Source organism: Nipponia nippon, unplaced genomic scaffold (genome assembly GCF_047370975.1).
Source record: "Nipponia nippon isolate SJK-2023a ecotype South Korea unplaced genomic scaffold, ASM4737097v1 scaffold_29, whole genome shotgun sequence".
In the NCBI taxonomy this organism is placed as follows: domain Eukaryota; kingdom Metazoa; phylum Chordata; class Aves; order Pelecaniformes; family Threskiornithidae; genus Nipponia; species Nipponia nippon.
In genome coordinates, this window is record NW_028262346.1 from 564,115 (window position 1) to 584,157 (window position 20,043).

At 39.2% G+C, this 20,043-nt stretch overlaps 1 protein-coding gene across 1 annotated transcript in view; it reads left to right on the top strand.

Moving 5' to 3' along the window:
• Window positions 1-20,043, top strand: part of LOC148054929 (protein hinderin-like) — a 52,680-nt gene that overhangs the window by 23,657 nt on the left and 8,980 nt on the right. The window lies entirely within an intron of this gene.

Consider the following 20,043-nt stretch of genomic DNA (forward strand, 5'->3'; position numbering starts at 1 on the left):
ATAATATAAACTAAAACCTGCCGTATCCTTTTAACATTTATAGCAAGCCTTCAATTGCTTGTTAGAATTAGAAAAGTAGGAATATGCCAAGTTCTAACATTTTAATTTTACTTAGATTTTGAACAGAAAGTATTTTATGTTCCAAGTCCTGACATATTAAATACATTTGTAAATAATTTGAATGGATGGTGTTAACCCCTGTTAGGTTTTAAATCCACTTGAAGATTTTAATCCCACTGATTTCGCTTTCCCCCCATATTTTATCAAATGGCATTTCTTTTAAAATGCTTTGTACCAGAGTTATTTTATGTTTAATGACAAGCAACAAAATCACATTAAGTCAGCAATTCCTGATTATACTATATATCTGCACTAAATGCACTGGAAAAACAGCATTATCACTTCTGCTCCAATGAAGAAACAGAAAGCAGCATTGTTGTTAGACTTACGAGTCTAAAAACAACTTGCCTTCTTCAGACAGGATTACAATTCTAGCAGTAAGTGCCTAGAAAAACAGCATACAATCCTTGCCTTTCTTTATCATATCCCGCATTTTCTCATAATAAAATCTTTAGTTAAGCAACAAAGCAAATGCAGATTGAAGTATGAATTTGCTGTATTTTACACCACTACTTAGATGACTTTGTGCAGTGGGATGACAAGAATGTATGACTGTTCATAAGAAGAGTTAAATGTTTCTTGGAGAACGAGAGGACTTGAGTCAGATTTAATCTTCTCTTGGCCCTGTGGACTAGGAAAGTGTATGCTTGTCCCTGTATTCTTGGCAGCAGCTGGCAGTTTATTTCTGTCTTCTGAGAGAACTTGTGATATATAATAGGTGAAACACCACTATCAATATTGACAAATTTGTACTTACTTGCTATGGAAACACTTTTTTTTCTTCTTCTGAAGGAAGGGATGATAATTCTGGGAGGATTTAAAAACTGAGATAGACTGGGCTCTGTTTCCCACAAGTAACTGTATGTTTAAACAAACAGAAACCACAAGATTGCCTAAGCATTTCTCTTACAAGCATGGGTTACCTTTGCAAGATGGTAATATCAGATAAAGAGTGTGTAAAGATACTGCTTGATGCCGTCTAATAGTGATAAGTTGAGATCCCATTCAAGCAGTGAGGAGTGGATATAATTATTCACATCATACAACAACTGCTCAGAAAAAGGACTTTTATTGAAGAGGATTGATGGTCCATTCTTTTCCACAGAGGGGAGTAAAATATTTGTTGAAATATGCTGTTAGAAATCATATCAGATAAAGTGATCAGTAAAAGGAGTCTGATTATCTGTCATCCTTAAAGGTTTATTTTACCAGTTGATGACAAATTTTGAAAAATCTTGTATTTCTGGGGTGCTCTCTCCCATGCTTCCTTGCTTTCTTTCTTTCCATTGGTGCTGTAAGTATAATTGACCCGTTTAAGCAGACATGTTATGCTTTCCCTTACTCATGGCCTTCTCTAATTGAAAATGGTAAATGGACAAGTATTTCTATGGAGACCTAAAGCTGATCCTATCCTTCATCAAAAAACCTGCTTGGGCAGCAGGTCAGTCTCAATTTATCACTGAATGGTTATAAGCTTAGACTGCAGGTTTAACTAACTAAATTAATCAATACTGAGATTTATTGCTGCTTTTGTACCACTAAAGTTAGGGTTTGTCAGCATGTTCGTTATAATCTGTGATTTGGGGGGAGTTAACAGCTCAACCACAACAGTTGGCACGGGTCTGAAACTTGCAGCACAAAGCCCTAGCCTAAGAGCATATTTATTTATTCGGCAGTACGTGTAAACCTAATTACTTTTGACTATTTAAATTTATAGGACTAGATTCAACTCATGTTTGTGCCAGCTTTAACTAGCACAAACCCTGGCACCAGGCAGGAGCAGCAATGGAAAGCCTGCCAGGGAGAAGGTGTTGGAAAGCGACAGAAGCTCCCTGCCAGCCTGAGGCATCAGGGTGCTAGCGCAGCTTCTGGGGAGGGCTGGCTGGATAAGCAGGCATGGCAGGTAGAAGATGCCTTGGCTTGATAGCCTGTCTTGGCAGGGCTCAACCGGAGGCTTCAGTGTGTTACAGCTACCTTCTGCTTGAGGACGAATCACTGCTGTCCTACTTTCTTCCCTCTTTTGGAATGAATCATGTCTGGGACAAGAAATAAGTGTCCCTGAAAGGTAAAGGTTTGTGCTTTGAGAACCTTAGTGCTAGACCTGTAGAAGGACCAGACTTGCGGAATGAATGTGCACAAGGTGGTTTCAGTGATATCTCTGAAAGAAAAATAGCATTTCTTTATCCGGCATCCTGAGTGGGGCTAATAGTGGATTTGTTTGCCCATCATGCTTCTATGCATGCCTGTCACTGCTTTTCATAATACAGCCAAACATTGTATATTTAGTTATCCAATGTTCTTAAGCCAAGTGTCTACACCTGCATGAGCCCCTTGAAATTATGTTCACAGCAGGTCTGGGAAGGTTTTCTACTCTACGTGCTTATTTATTTAGACCAAAGCTGATACATTTGGAAAAAAAATCACAGGCAAGGTTGGAGCTGGGCAAATTTGGAAGAGTAAGTTTCCTCCTTACCCCTAAAGTATAGTTCCTCTGACTATCTTAAACACTACCTTTTTGGTGACCAAGGACATCTTTTCCATGGCTCTTGTTTGCCTAGATAAAAGATTCTGGGTTTTGGCTGTGAGCTGGAAGGGAGCTGGAAAGGGGAGGTAGTGGCATTTGTATGCTTTCATTTAGTAATGAAGAAGTTTTTACATGAACTAGATCTTACCTTAGGTATAATCAGGTACTGATTTCAGCGAAACAAGTGTTGTGTTGCAAAACAGAAATGAAACTGCTCTAAATCAAAGTATTAAGCTATTCTTTTTTAAAAAAAAAGTGTTGTAAATTGTGCCTTGTGAAAGACCATTTAATTTGATCACAGCCCTGGTGCAGTTGTCAGGCTCTCCCCACACAGAAACAGTTGTAGTGTCGAGTTTGGCACAGTGAGTCCTATAACACTGCAGATAATCAAGCACTTAAAAAGACACCGGCAAAGGTTGTTCTGCTCACCATGGAAACAGATAATTCTCCTGTAACATTTTTCACTTTGGGCATCTAAGAAGTGAATTTAAGAACAGTTAGGTAAATTAAGGGATTGAGTGATAGTCTGGGATTTCAGCATTAGGCCTATGTTTTCTTGTTGTAGTTTTAAATCAGAGCTTTAATGCTAGCTGAATGCATTGTCTTGGAGTGAAGTTTCTTGTGGCCATTAAAATAAGTGATTTAGAAGTTCCTGCAATATGAATACTATATTCAAGCTATATTATTATCTGTTAGACTACAATAGCCTGTTGGAGTTTTTATAAACAGATTGTATTGTGTAAATTTGTGTTTAGGGACATTTTAAAAACAAAACTATTTACCCAATTGCCCAGCACATCTCAGGTGAATGTGTATTCAGGGACTTTTAAGCAAATTAATATCTGATGTAAAATATAATGTGCAGAGTTGTATACTTAATAATGCACACTGGAATAGTCTAGAATAGATCTGTTATGCTGAGTGTTAGGAAATACGACAGTGATGAGTTTTAAGCTTTTGCCTTACTTACACGGTAGTTGTCTTTCAGATCTGTGCATGTTGGATGCTTAAATATGGTTCTGCTCTTAAGATGATACGATGAAGTTCTTTCTACTGTAGAGTCTAAGCAAGCAGTGCCAAAGAAATAGATTTTTTTTTCCCCTTAGGATCAGACACCATTCATGATTCAAAAGGAGGACAAGGAGGAGAAAACTTTCATTCCAGATCTAACTTAGGAACATTTAAAGGGTGTTTGGAGTGGGGTGGTGAGTTAGGTGTTGAATGTGGTAGGAGATGCAAGCTTTGCCTACTCCCAGCAGCACAAAAAGTCCAATATAGTTCCATATGCAAGTGATAAAACCAGACGTTGGCAAATTAATCTCTCTTATTCACAGTGTAGGTTGTTAATTGTTCTCTCTACTGGCTGTCGATATAATGTGAAATTTTCATTCCCCATTCAAGATGGAAAAAGTTGTGGCTGAAAATGTTAACATTTGCATTTTTATTTGTTGATTTATTTAAAGGACTGCTTCTTTTACAGTAATCCATCACTCAGTGACACCCCAAATATGAATAATGTATTGTAGACTTGCGGTTACAATGTGTAATAAGTGCCAGAGACAGTAGAAGAATGTTAACTATGTTGCAAATGTAATATTTATTGACTCATACTTTATTGCTTTCGAGGTTCAATAATACTGACCATAGGACATTAATATCACTTATCTTGATTTTAGTTGGGCACCTCTGTATGTAGAAATAACCCATCTATCTCATCCTTACAAAATAAATGTGAATTTTACAGTGCTTTGTAAGAAGTGCATTATAGGTTTCTTTGCTTAGTGCTCACAATTCTCCTTTTCTGCCTTCTCATTTACTTATATCTGACATTGATCCCACTCCAATTGCCTGACCCAGATGGTGAGCATCTCAGCACTCTTCTAGAGGCTTTATTTACTGACTGCATTATGATCTTGTGCCTCTAATGGTGTTTGGACCAGGTTTCTCTTCCTGTTGAAGACTGGTATGAAAAGAGAGAGTTTTCCGGTGCTTCTGTCTGTAAAGACGATGGCTGAGAGGCTAAAACAGAGATAACGTCTCTTTTGGAAAGACATGCATAGCAAATCTAAATCATCTCTTTTTTAGAGGATTGTGGCTGTCAGAAATAGAAGTGTTTAATTAGGTCAACAGTTATTATAGACTTGGCATTTATTTTACAGAGAAATTTTTAATCAATGAATAGAAATACATTAGAGCAATTTTGCAAGGTTAGGATTTAAAATTCAGTGTTTTTGAGAACCAAAATTTTCTTGATACTCTACGTAAGAAAAATATTTGCAATAAGGCTATGCTACAGTAGGAAATCAACCAGTAGTAATCATTCCTATCTTCAGTACTTGCTCCAGAGTTTTGCTTCAGAAATTGGTACAGACTGGGCAAACGCTACTCCTTATCAACGCTGTTTGGTTATGACCACTAAAAGCTTTGAAGTCTCAGGGATGAAATGCAGATGTGAACCCAGGACTGGGATCAAAACCAAATCTAACAATGGGAGATTTCAAGCTTGTGTTGAAATCAGATTTCACCTGTGAAGCCTGGCTCTTGGGAAACTTGGAATTGGGTTCAGCCATGAAAATTGTAAGCCTTGATTATATTTCGTGTTGTAGACATCAAGTAAATTTTGAAATGACATTCTGTATTTACATCTGAAGTTATCAAATTTATCACATCATCAGCTTCTTTTTCTTTACTGTGTGTAACAGGAACACCTATTTGTGTCAAAGCAGCCTACCTAATAGTTGCTTTGTGATAACAGTTTTGGCGTGTCCGTTGCTGACAATGAAAATCATATTGGGAAATTCTGACTTGCAGTGCAAAAGGATTAATGTTAATTAGCAACTGTTGGCTGTAATTGTCACCCTCATTAAAATGCAGAATTATGTATTTCTTAGTTATAAATAACCTTTCTAATTGTACTTGATGTATGCCAGTTTAATCAAAAAGTACACTTGCAAATAGGCAGATATTTGCATTAATCTAGCACTGGATCTTTGAGTCTTTTTTGATCATCTTTTATTCCAAAGTTGACTAGTTGGGGGAAGTCTATTACAGCTACATATCCTTTACACATTTTTTTATTTAGCTCTCTGGATCTGACAGGATTTTGTATTAAAATGAGGGGTAACGTCTTCTGGGAACGTTCAGTGCAACAGAAAACGTGTCAGTTTTGAAGTAGTTGGCAAGGTTTCCATCATTCAGTGGTATGACAATAACTTGATTGTAGTTTGAAAGTAATAATAAGCAAAGGAAAATAGAGTACAAATCATATTATGAAGCTGACTTAACTCTTTAAGTCTGCTTCTTACCATCATCTTCATTGTTATCTTAATTACTTCTTTACTTTTTTTCCCTCTGTGCTTTTGCAGGTTGTCAAATAACACATTAAATCTTAAGTGAATGTTGGTTCATTGGATGCGATTCCTGTTTGCACTTGTAATCACAGCATGAAAACTTAGAATCGCAGAATCATTAAAGTTGGAAAGGACCTCTGAGATCATCGAGTCCAACTGTTAACCTAACTGCCTGGTCCACCTCTAAACCATGTCCCTAAGACTTAGTCTCAAAATACTTTTTTAAAAAATATTTTCAGGTTCCTTCTGTGCTGTGCTTTGCCCCTTTGTCAAAAAACCTGATTTGACTATCTTTTCTTCCTCCACTAATACTCTGAGTGCTCTGTGTTGTAGCTTTTAAACATTTTCTTGGAATTACTGTGATGATAATTTCTACAGAGCTTGGCAAATTAAGGCCAGTCTTGGTTCCTCTGTTCGCGGTTCTCTAAGGAACTGTTCTGCATGGTTCTCTTCCTAGCACTGTAGTCACTTCTCTGCTCCTGCTCCTTCAAAAGAGTCTCCTCTTGTTTTGGGGTTTTTTTTGGTTCTTTTTGTTTTAGAGATGGGAGGAATTGAGTAATAATATATACAGAATAATTGCATCTTACTTTAAGAAGCCATTCTCCCAAAAGATGGCTCTGTCATGCTTCCACCATGTTGCTTATGAGTTAATGTATTCCCCTTTTTCTCTCTCCTTCACCTGCCTGGACTTTTCAGGCTGTAAACTCTTCAGGGCAGGATCCTGGCACAGTGCATCTCTGTGCTTGATTGGTCCATGTAATAATGATGATTAACTGTAATGCTAGTATAGTTAGGGTGGAATTCATCTTGCTTATCTTGAGACAACTGAGCTAGTTACCCTCAGCACCTTTTATGGTCAATGACTTATTTTAGGATCAGCTAAATCACCTTTTGGTGATACTTGTTGTCTTGTGGACTGTAAAATAAGCCTAGAGCAACGTGCACTGACACCTTATCCCATCTGTAGCTGAATATGTGGAACTAAAAATAAGTTGTTTGTCATTTGTATTTTGATTATGGATTGGAGGCAAATGCAGGGTTAACCTATGTGCTGCATGGTCAGTGCCTTGATTATTAATACAGTTTTAATGCTTGCATTATAAATCAAAGGGCTTAGGTACCGAAGGCTCTGGGAGAGGGAGCGGATATGTATGATTGTGAACATACAGCATCTTCCTCAGTGGAATGTGAGCTTGGGATGTGGTAACATGTTTAATAAAAATTGTGATGATGGAAAGCTGGCAAGAATCCTTTTTGAAAGTGACATAAAGTGGTGACGCTGCAACTCAAACATAGGTGACCAGGATACTGCAGTGTCTCTATGTCTGAGCAGGGCCTTGCACCAGTCATTTCCCACCTCTGCTAGTCAAACGTAGTGTGCATCAGAAGATGGTCTCAGCAGACAGACACAGCTGTCTTCTCAATTATTTCCAGCTGATGAGTTGCCTACTTACAAAAGAAAGTCTTGCCTCTCTGTCACTTAAGGATATTAACCAGCGCTTTATACTATTTGATTTGCCCCATTTCCAGTTTTTAATGTACTTTTTTTTTCCTTCATGATATTCTAATTCTCTGCCTCAATAAAGACCTCCAGCTTTTGTTTTTACTACCATGAATAGCATAGTATCAGCAGCAAATGTCGTCTCATTATTTATCCTTTCTGTAGGCCACTTATGAATGCATTAAAGAGTTCAGGCCCTAACAGATTTCTGTGAGGCTGCCACTTTATAGCAGACCAATTTTAATGTTTTCTCTTTATTTCCTGCCTTTTAACCAGTTATCTACCCATTAATGGATTTTCCTCTCAGTTTATGGCAACTTTGGTGATAGATTTGCTGGAGAACTTTTGGAACTTCAGATAGAATATATAAACTGTATTTTCCTTTTTCAGATGCATAATAATTCTACAAATCTAGTAGAGGTCCCCAGTGAATTAAGACTTAATATTAAAGACTCTGCCGATATGTCAAGTTTATCGATTCTTTATTATAATTTCTATGAGTCTGCTTGTTCTAAACATCAGACCTCTGCATCATTCCAGATCACTTTATAAAAACCCTACATTTGCCCCAGAACTGAGGCAGTTTTAGGCAATTAGTTACATGCTACAGTTAATAGTTCAGCTATTTCATACGTGAGCTCCTTCAGAAGTTTGAGTGAATACCATCTGATCCCAGCAATTTATTATTGTTCATTCATGTTGATTTGTTCTGTATGTATTTATACAACACTTCAACTTGAGACAGCTCTTCCACCGTGTCCTCTGCGGCTTCAGAAACTTCCTAAGTTCGTGCATGGTGAATACATGTCAGCTCATTGAGCTTTTCTGCTATGGCCTTATCATCCTTACATGCTCCTTTATAACTTTATCTCCTCTTGGCTTTAACAGATATTCAAACTTCCTATTTTTTATATGTTTAAAGTGCAATTTGTTATTAGACCTTATGCTTTTAGCAGGATAACCTTTAGTCTTCAGCTGGAATTTATTGTGGGGGTTTTTTGGTTGTGGGTTTGTTTTTTTTTTTAACTATCAGTTTGTTCTTTGCTATTTTCTTTATTTGGACCTGACTGAACTTTACTGTTCCACTTAACTGGTATGACTCCAGTTCATCCTTGTGAAGTTTTTCTCCATAGGTCGTGTGTCCTTTTTTGGAGCCCTAGTATGACTATTAGACAAATGTGTGCCATTTGCAAATGTTTTACCCTTTTGACTGCCCCTTTTAATTTCTTTTTAACAAACTTTCTCATTTTTATGTTGTTTCCACTTCTGAAGTGAAAGACTGCTATAGGAAATTTTTGCTCCATAGAGATGTTGAATCTAAGTACATAATGTGTGTTGCTACTCTTTGGTCGTTACATCTGAACAGTCCATTGCACTGCTCAGGTGTGGGGAAGATTTTGTGGAACGAGCAACCCAACAGAATAGGACTCTTCAGATTGGAAAAGATGTTTAGGATACCTTAAAATTTCATAAAATCAAAAGTGATGCAGACAGTGAATAGGGAACAATTCTTTGTTGTCTCATCTACTGGAGAAACTGGTGGCCATCAGAGAGAATTGTGAGATGGCACATTCAGAGCGTGCAACATTTAGACAGAGACCAGAGGTCCAGTTAGCCTGTATCCTGACTTCTTGTTATTGTGTTCTTAACTCCACATACCCCAAGACTGTGTCATTGTGGTTTTCTCTAACTTATACAGCTTTTTAGCTGAAGTCATCCATAATATATGGATTGTAATAATGATTTTAAAATAACTACACATTCATCTCTTAACATCCTTGTTAAGACATTTCTGATGTGGAAAAACACAATATCTGGGCTTAAGTCTCTATCTCATAGTGTTACATATCTGGAATTTGTTCACTGACGCAAGTGGAATTACAATAAGATATAATAACAGAAGATTTGGGCCCTGATTTTTCCTGGATAGGATAATAAAATAACCAAAGTATCTTCCACATTTGGGTAAGGAAAGTCACAGCAGTGTTTCAGTGTGAAGGCTATTGAACTGTTAAATACGTTTTTGTTTTGTAGGCTTTCTAGCATTACTTTTGGGAACCATGAATCATGTAACTTACCTTCTAGTTTTCTGATACAGATTTGAAGGAAAGAAAGCATTGATGGGGTAGTCCCTGCTTACAGATTTTTAAGCTGAGTGCACCAATTTTTACTGTAGGTGTGACTTCTTTTCTCTTCCTAGACCATGCTTCCTTTTCAAAAATGCATGCTATTGAATATTGTTAAGTTTGGGTTTGTGATGGGCTGTGACTACAGCACTGAAGTTCTCTCCTCAACATTTAGATAACCTTAAAGGAAAACAGTATCTTGTGGGTTTTTTCACCATTTATTTCATTGTAGATATTGATTATATTTAGCATTTAAATTTCTCAGTGCAATTTGCTTCTGCTCCTAGGTAATTTGGGGTCACGTATGACAGTTTGATCCCGTTTGTGTTGTTTATGAGGTGATACTTCATTTATGGCTCTCTGGTGGTGCGGGGGGGAAGTTATTTCTTTTAGTCTGAATGTGTTGGAGAGAAATAATTTGAAAACATAATGGAAAAATAAGCCTTTTACTGAAAATAATATTGTATCTTTGTTTTTTGCCCTATAGAAAGTTAGCTGTGTCTGTTTTAATAGTGGTGCCTTAAGTGTTGTATTTTTCCTTTGGTTCATCCCACCCATAAGTTTTAAAGGATTTTGTTTTGATACATACAGCTGGAGAACATAATGAAAAAATTGCTTTTAAAGTTCTTTTTTCTGTAAAAAACAAACAGACATTCCATAGTACTAATATATAATTTATGTATTTAAAATCTTTTAAAAGAGATTCTCAAAGCCTCTAATGCCATTGTACTTTTAACTTTCATTTTTGCTTCATCTGCATTGAATCATCTTTTACTACTTAAAACAGAAATTGGGTTTATTGAAACATTTCAGTTCTGATTATTTTTTAATAAAGATGAAGAAGTCTAACCTAATGAAATCACTGGAATGAAATGAGAAAAATTTAAAAAAATTAATAAGCTGGAGACTTGAAGATTTTATTAAGTCACATTTGGCTGTATGTTTCTCTGTGTGTACCGTCTTGGATCAGTAGGGTGAGGAACATGCCTTGTAAGGAACGATTTGCACTCTCAGACTGACTTTTGCTGCTACATTTCCAGAAGGGTTACTGGAAATGCATTACCAATAGTTCTTGTGCGCGTAACTTCTGTGCCTGTGATCACGAAATTATGGTTTGAGATGAGCACTAGTACTGAATTCAGATTTCCCCTCCCCCCCCATAGTTCAGACCTATAAATATATTTTGTAGAATGCATGCACGTCTGTCAGTCTATCAGGTATCTGTGAAACATCATAATGTAAAGGCAGCTTTATGATTTATGACTTTGCAGGCTATTTCATACCCTTAGAAATAAAATGCTTCGTGCTCCATGCAGATTATCTGATAATTCAGTGTTGCAGTGTGTAGGAATATTCGTAGTATAAAGGGCGCAGTTTGTAACTTGCTTTGCAAGTCTGGAGCCTGATGTGGCAGGTTCTTGTAATTGTGTCTGTGTCCCTGTGTGTGGATCTGCCGGGAATTTTTCAAGCTCCACTTTTGTTCCGATGACCTTGTCCTTGCTGAGGAGCCTATGTTGTTCCAGCACTGCCTTCCCTTTTTACTGTAACAGGTAAAGCAATTCCTAGAAGGACTTTAACAGTGCTCCAGCTGCTGCTCATCCCAGCTTCTGCTTGACTCTGTTAATTGCTCTGTGCATCCCTGTTCTTATCCATATGCTTGGAATTTGGAACCTGCATATCCACCTTGTTCGTAAGCCACAAACCGACCTAATAAGAGACAAGTCCTCTCCCTCCCCCTTCCTTGCCGAGTTCAAATCTCTTTCAATCTTCTTTTTCCTATCTCCTGATGGCATCTAAGCTCCTAGATTTCTAGGCGTGAAAGAATTCTTTAAGCGTGCTTTCTTAACTCAGCCTGCAGTGACAGCTAGATACTACTGTGATGAGCACCTTAAGGAACGTCTAGATCACTGGAATGTATAGGCCTATTGTAATTATCCGTACAATTTTCTTGCTTTCACTCCTTCTGTTTTGTTACGAACTTTTTAGCAGCAGACCATTTCTACCAGTGCACAAACCGTAACATCACATGACATTGACTTTACTCAAACCAGAAGATTTTTGTGCCAAGGTTGTAACATTGTATCATTACTTCATTGTATCTGTGTGAAAATTTTAATTTCACGCCCTGCGGACTTCACTGTCTCTGTGCACTCTGCTCGTGTTGTTGCGTAGAAGGGTAAGACCCTGGGTCACATTCATTTTGTAGTGTGGTTTTTTTTTTTTTAAGCAAGAGTTCTGTTTCTTTTGAGAGGTCTTGCTGTAAAGTTAGCTGGGGATTTCTGCCAGAAAAATATTTGCAAGCTTAAAGTGAAGATAGTAAAAATATTTTTACTAAGTTTCTTACAGCATGGCTATGACCATCTTATTCAAAAACAAAAAAAAAATATGTAGGGGGTTGTGTGCTACACTATGATATATTTGTACATGAATAGATGCAAGTGATTTGGTAAAGTATGTGGGGAAGGGAGGGAAAACCCTTGTTTAAATATGTTGTCAGGTTTCCCATGCATCTGATCTGATTTTAGTGAGTTGCAAAGCTTTCTGGGCAGAAGCCCTTGGTTAATGTTTGGATGGTTTATGGAGCTTCCTGGTTTGCAAGTGTTGGCATTTTAAGCTTCCCTGGTTGCACCATGCCTGTACTGTATGGGTAAGTCAGAGTCCGGTCCTTGCTAGTCAGTCCTTGCCCTTTTGTCATATGCTGTCCATGAGGTTTTATGTGTTTATGAAGAGAAATACTCCATACGAAGTCACAGAATAGCTGAGGTTGGAAGGTACTTCTGAAGATCATTACTCCAAGCTCCTGCTTAGAGCAGGGTCAGCTAGAGCAGGCTACTCAGGATTGTGTCTGTCAGGTTTTGAATGTCTCCAAGGATGGAGACTCCACAACCTCTCTGGGCAACCTGTGCCAGTGTTCAACCACCTACATAGTAAGAAAGCTTTTTTTCTTCCATTTGAATGGAATTTCTTGTATTTCAGTTTGTGCCCATTACCTCTTGGCCTTTCAGTGGGCACCACCGAGAAGAGCCTGGCTTCATCTTCTTTCCTCCCTTAATCAAGTATTTATACATGTTGATAAGATCACCCTGAGCCTCCTTTGCTCCAGGCTGAACAGTCCCCGCTCTCTTAGATGTTCCTTTCATGTCAGATACTTCAATTCCTTAATCATCTTTGTTGCCCTTCACTGGACTCACTTGAGTGTGTCCATGTCTCTCTTATACTGGAGAGTCCAGCACTGGACACAGCACTCCAGCTCTGTCCCACCAGTGCTGAGTCAAGAGGAAGCATCACCTCCCTTGACCTGATGGCAGTGCTGGCCTTTGCTGGCTTACGTTCATTTTTTGTCTACCAGGACAGCAAGAGTCCAGGTCCTTCTCTGCAAAGCTGCTTTCCAGCCAGTCAACCATGGCATGTACTAGTGCCTGGGGTTATTCCTCCCCAAGTGCAGGACTTCACATTTCCCATTGTTGAATGTTATGAGATTCTTGTGGGCCCATTTCTCCTGCCTGTTGAGGTCCCTCTCTGTACACTTGCTGGCCCCTCTCAGCCTCGAATATATTCAGAAGAATATGGGAATGAGAGACTTAGCATCAGTCTCTTGAGCCGTTAAATGCCCTGCCTTATTTTGTAGCGTATCAATGACCTTATGTAGTTTCTGACAGAAACGTGGACTGTTTGCAGGTGTATGGTTATCGAAAAGTAATCTTGCAGAGCCCAATATCATCTTTGCTAGTTGCTGCTGGGAATGAACAAACTAAAATTTCACTTCCCTGCCCATCTGTTCGGCAACCGAAAGTAGGTAATTTATCTCAGTGGGACACCTACCACCTGTGTAAAGTTTTTGAAAGAGGTTTTTAGCGTGCGATAACTACAGCCAAGGGACACCAGGCCTGAGCGCGTTGTACTCCATGCTTTACTGCTGGCTTTTTCTGTAGGATGCCTTCTAACTTGGTACTTGAACAGTGTCAAGCCCATTCAGTGCCTGTGTCCCTAGGAAGCTTACAACTACTCTACTTGCTTTGCCACACGACAGGCTCTTGTGCCGACTGCGTGCAACTCCTCGCCAGCAGTCGCCCCTCTTTGATGTGCTAAGCCAGGCACCACCACCATGCTCTATTTTTTACAGCTACTGTTTTATCTCAGTGGCTTCTCTTGAATTATGTATCCTCATCTTTGATGTATGAAATCTCAGCTGATTTAAAGATTACCCCAGAGAGTTCAGCACACCTGGAAATGAATGGAGCGACAGATAGTCCCAACCCTTCCACACCAAGTGCAGAGTAGGAAGTTTTACAGCTGTTGGGTACTGGAATATAATTTTTATGGTAGCGTTGTTTCTTCACGTATGATCTGCACCCAAGCAGTCAATGTGTTGGGATGCCAAGTATTTGAGCTCAGTTGCAACGTTTGTTCTCGGGCAAATTGAAGTGAATGAGTTCAAATAAAGAGCTGGCGAGTAGTGAGATCGTGGGCTGTTCTGTTAGGACTAGGTACCAAGGGTTTCGCTAGATAATGTATCCAAAATTGTGTGTGCCTCTCAATGGGCAGTGAGTAGAACAGAGCAAGTGAATGCAAATCTGGCTGAAAAGCAGTTGCTATCTGATGTAAGGTTTCTGAGTATGTTATGAAGAAAAAAGAAGAAACTTAGCCAAAACTGCATATATAATGTCAGCAAGATACAGAATCACAAGGCATATAAAACTTAAGTGCTCTAGCCTATAAAGCATACTTCAGTTTCTTCAGTGGGTGTTGTGGTCACTCTGCTCCCTGCAGAAATTAGACTTTAGATGAACTACAAGATCCTATTCACCTCTCTTATGCTAGCATAGCTGGCATAAAAGATTATGTCAGTTACTATGCCAGTTAAAAGCTGAGAGCAACAAGCAGAGCTTGTTTGTGGTGCAGTCAGGGCTTTTTGCAAGGCAAAGTCGGTCCATTCCCTGTATTTTAACTATTACTATACTTCAAATTTTAATTCCTCTGGGTTTCTAGGTCATTTCAACCCCAATAGCTCCCCACCACACCATCCTGTAAAATGTCCTCTTCTGTCCTAACTCTCCCGGTGTGCACCCAGTTCATGAACAGAGAACAGCAAGGCATTGTTTTTTTCTAATAAATGTTCTTTTTAAAGTGAAGCCTCTGACTGAACACTTTCTTCTCACTACTTGGTTACTTCTGTCCTTTCTCTTTCTCCCTGTTCCCTACCAAGGGACTGCTAGCACAAGCACAAGGGCTATCATCATGGCCTTGCTGTTCCAGGGATCAGGAGCTGGGAGATGTTTGCATTTACCTCTGGAGTGTAATTCTGACTGATGGGTTCTTATCAGGTTTGCCAAGTCCATCCATCCAATTGTCTGTTTCTGTTTTGAAGACCAAGCAACCATAAAGTTTAAAATCATGTTGTATTTTTGGAATCTGAAGTTTCAGACAATGCATTTATGAATAATTTATGGAGAATGTGTTTTCAGTAATGTGCGGCATAAAATGGAATGGATGCGTATCCATACTTGCCCTGAACTCTCCAAAGTGCATGCTAATAAACAGAATGATAACCTACCATCACTTTTGTCCTGTAAGATTTACAGTGCAAGCACTTTTTTATGTGGTTTAATTCAAGTCAGTTTGTCAACTTAAAGCTCTAGTGTTTTGTTTTGAAGTACAACTTGGTGAGTGATTTTTCTATTACTTAAAGAAATCTAACTGCTTTTTCCCCCCTGTTTCAACCAGAGTTAGTGTCTGTAAATTTTTCTAGTCATGCTGGCATAGAGCCATGCTAAATTATGCTTTAATTCACAATTAGAAGGAAGTGGCAACTGTGCAAAGCAGCAAACCTTTCATTTAAAATGGCCATTATACAAGATCATGATTCTACAGAATGATTAAGATATTGAAGAATAATTACGATATCTTTAGGTTTTTGGCCATTTAGAAGTGCTGGCCTTATTTAATTTTTTTAAAACCTCCCTGAAACAGCTTTTTCCATAATGACAGTAATACAAAACTCTGTATTATCACAACTTGGTGTTTACTGGTATCTGAATTGTCTAACGGTAACTTATTTTCATTGATATAGCTGACAGGGCAGAGATAATTAAGAAACAGAAGAATTTGAGTGCTAGATTTTGCTATTAAACACTCCATGCCACAGCAGAAGAAATTAAGCTGACAAGCAGGAGAGGAAGGATCGTACAGATCCACAGGAAGAGTTGGTGTTTAGGTACAGCAATTGACTGTATGTAAAATATTTCACCAAGATAGGGAAAAAAAAAGAAAAGAAAAAGGTAAAATAAATAATTTCCAAGCATTCACTGAGGAATCTCATTTCCGGGGTGTAAAGTAGAGAGCTTGCAATACTTATTCACCCCGACACAACAGATGGCATCAGGCAGGGAAGAAACCCAGCCCCAGTGAACCAGTGGCAGAACGTCCATTGGCTTCCATAGGGTCACGATTCCACCCCAATATATACTTAAATCCACTGTGGTCTGATTTTGCTCCTCTGCTCAATGAGGTTTTAAATCTTGCACAGCCAGTAGCAGTTCTTGCCACAATGGTTGGAAAGTCAATGAAAGCTCACAGTTCAGTAACTAAATGACAAAGTAAGAAACTTTGGAATCATAAAAGGTTATAAGTGCTTGACCTAAAACTATGCAGATCTCCCAGTGACTGTATAATTGAAGCAAAAAGTTGATTTATTATCTGGCAGGCTGGGAATTTGGACTGAGCTTGTGAAAAAAGATAGATTGCTAATCCATGTAAATGGTGATGGACTTTGCAAGCTGTATGTGGTGGGGTTTTTTTCCTCCTAAGCCATGCCCCTTAAATTTGCTTTGTACTTATTTAGTACCGACAAAGTTCTAGGCAGTGTATAGGGTGTAAGGTAGTCCCAGCTTTGCTGAACGCACACTAGGAAAAAGAGATGAAACATGGAAAAGAAATCAAAACTAAGGGGCAGCACTGAGACTGGCAGAGAGGAGGTGCAGAATTGCACTGTGACTTACATATGCAACCCTTTGCCAGAGGCTTTAGTACATTATAAAAGAAAAAGCATAATTTTAAAGATGATTCCTTGAATTAGAGTTTGCTTTGAGGGCAAAGATGCTTGGGGACAAACTTGTAAGAGCAAAAAATTGAGAAGAAAGGCTGTTAAGGCAGGAGAAGTAGGGGCATGAGGTATGGCAGAAAAGATGGTGACAGCTTAGTTTTGGCCCAGAACAATAAAGCGTGAAAATCTTGCTGAAGATATGCTATGATGACAGAGTGCTTAAAGGGAATAAAAGCTAAGCATGCTCTGAAGTGCAAAGTTATTATGTAATATCACAGCAGAGTCAGGGCCCCAGGTGCTGTACATATACTGAGGTTCATTTTCTGATCTGAAGAGCTTTCAGACTTGATGAGACAGAAACGGGTGTGTGGGAGAAAAGGACAATACAAACAGAGTGATTGCCGAGCTGGTTGTTAAACTCCACAGTAGTTTTGTGGTTCTGTAATTTCTTTCTTTTTATACTAAAACTTCCTTCTAAATTATTCTTCTGTCACTGGCAGATCTGATTTAAAAGGTTTCTTTACTTCCCAATACTCACGTCTTTGTTCACCCTCCCCTTCCAGAATTATTACAACCTCAGTTATGCCAGTTCCGCTGCCTGCAGCCATACCTTAAAAGAAACAATCTGGGTGGGTTTTTGTTGTGTTTTAGCTACTAAAAGCACACAGAGACAAAAACAATGAAGAAGCCCTTTCAGTTGTATTTGGAGGTTGGTAACACGGCAGCGGGGTCTGAGCGAAAGTCCAATGAGGAAATAATAGAAAAAGCTGAGTTACCAGGAGCAAAGAGGTAGGATAACAGACGATTGGGAGCATTGAGACAGGAGTGCAGGGAAAGGTGAGGAAAGCAGGTGTTGGTTTCTGACTACCAGGTAAGTGAAAATGGCCTGTTTGTGTAGCAAGGAGGAGTGAGAGCAGCAGTAACTCTTATTTCAGTAATGACAGCCAGTTGGATGCTATCATAGGTGAAGTCGGGGTGAAAACTGAGGAAGAAAAATCTCTTATCAGCTCTGCCTTAGGGCACAAGTTTTTTTGAGATGGTGTTGCTGGATCCGGTGTCCTTTAGTGCACTGGCTGTGCTTGGTATGCAAAAGGCCAAGGGCAAACCAGCAGCACTCAGCCCCTTTCAAGACCAAGTCCTCTTTAGCTCTTTACTACTGTTTATCACACTGGGGAGGGAGGGTTGTCCCATAACACTGCCAAGCATGACTCATTTCAGTTAGAAAAGGTGTGATGTTGTTATCCAATTCTGCTGCTTCTCTCCAAATTCTCCTGTGCCAAGACTGTAATCTCTGATTCCATTTTCAACAAGATTTAGTGGTAATTGTGAAACATAATTGTTAGTAACCCTACAAAACAAGGCATTGAGTTCATTGGTGTTGTAGGTCTTGCAGCATACAGGGATGTGTTGCAGTGCGGTGTATCAGCACATACACACGTGAGAGAGGGACGTGCAGAGCAATGAAGCGGCAGCAAAAAGGCTGTTGTCATCTGAGTCCGCACAGACAAGCGCTGCGTGAGTGCTGGAGGGAGCTGATCACCTCTCTGCTTCTGTGTAACCCCACCAGGGGAATGTGGTGCTCATTTCTGGGTGATCGCTTACTCGAAAGATACTGTCAAAGATCGGAGGAGAGTGGCAAAATCTGTTGCTATGCTAGAGGTATTGATTTATGAGAGAAGATTAAAATACGTGTGGCTCAGATAAATGTTGACTGAGACTGGAGCAGAAGGAAGAAATGTAATATTGTTCAAATACTTAAGGGGTATTTGCACTGAAAAAAGAAACTAATTTCTCAATACTGTGCCAGATCTTTAGCTATAACTAATAGTGTGAAGCTGGGAGGAAGAAAATCCTCGTTGTTTATCTCTAGCTGACTATTAGAAACATGTTTTGTAACACAGATCTTTTCCTCCTACCGAACTCTGAAGCAAAAATTCATGGAACGTTTGTGGCACTTGCCATGCTATTCTGATCTCCTTAATTGTACGTTATACCTTTGCCCCTGGACTTTCACTTATCTATGTAGACTGTGTGCTCTTTTGGAGAGAGGATTGCTCTAACAAGTGGTTGTAGAGTGGGTCCCCCTGATCCTGATCAAGGCCCTTTAGGTTATACCGTAGCTTATAAATAAGTAATAATGGTAATGATAGCGTGAGATATATTTGGCTGTGGAATGACTTCCCAAGGAGAATAACGAGAGGCTGATTGTTAGCAACAAATGTGAGGAAGCACACTGTAGGGAACGGTTCTTGGTCAGCAGGGAGATGGCTGGATGATCTAATAAGTCTTTTCCTTCTCTAGGTTATGATTCTGTGAATACTGCCTCGGAGAGTTCTCTAAAAGTCTCTGATACTGTAAGCTCTCTATTATGTGGGTGTGGGTTTTACAGCACTCTGGGAGGCTCTTGCTGAGGACACTGTGTAAATATATTCTGTTTTACATTGTGTGATGTATTTTAAATAAAAGGCTCAGATCTTTTTTTAATTGCTTTGAAATATTCTGCAGTCTGATCTTTTTCTTTAAGAATTAAGAAACTTTGAGATGCCTTTGGAAAATACAGACCTGTTACAGGCAAGAAATACATTCCAACCTGGAGTTGGTTTAAATACATATGTAGCACTGTTGAATTTGCCTCCTCCTGTATCCCACAGTGAAGTGCCTGCTCTGACTCCCAACCTGCATGAAAGTAAAATGGGAATCTCAGGCTAACTGGCGTAGTCCCTTTTTCTGATTCTCAATTTAATCTTGTTCATTCTCCTGTTTCAGCCTCAAGAATTGCACTTCTTTGTGTTCTTTTTTTGGTTTCAGCATCTTGAGAGTCACTACATGGGAATATCCCCTGAGGGTGTGTTGCGGTCACTGAAGATGCAGTTCACACATGAAAGGCAAGGTTCCCTATCCTGACTTGTGGCCTTTCAGGGAATAACTACAAAGTCAGCTTCTCTTTCTCAGCTTTCATTTCCTATCCAACCAGTCTCTAATGTTCATTGGCATGTTCGTCACAGGCTTACTGGGCCAAATAGCATGCTGTTTAAAACTTGGATTATACTCATACAGCAGGGAGGGAGAGAAGAAAGAATCTGAGACATCAGCTCAGACCTGTGGATCCTGAACCCAGAAATGGGGTGATGCAAAGAGGATCCAGTGGACATAATGCATTTGGATTTTCAAAAGCCCTTTCCCATTGTTCCACACCAAAGGTCGTTAAAGAAATCAAGTTTCAGCAGGATTGGAGGAAAAGTCCTATGGATTTACTGCTGATTAAATGATAGCAGGCAAAGGGGATTAATGTTCATTTTTCATGATGCAGAAGAGTCAGCAGTGGGGTCCCCCAGGAACCCACTGGGCTGCTTCTTCATCAGTGACCTGGAGCAAGAAGT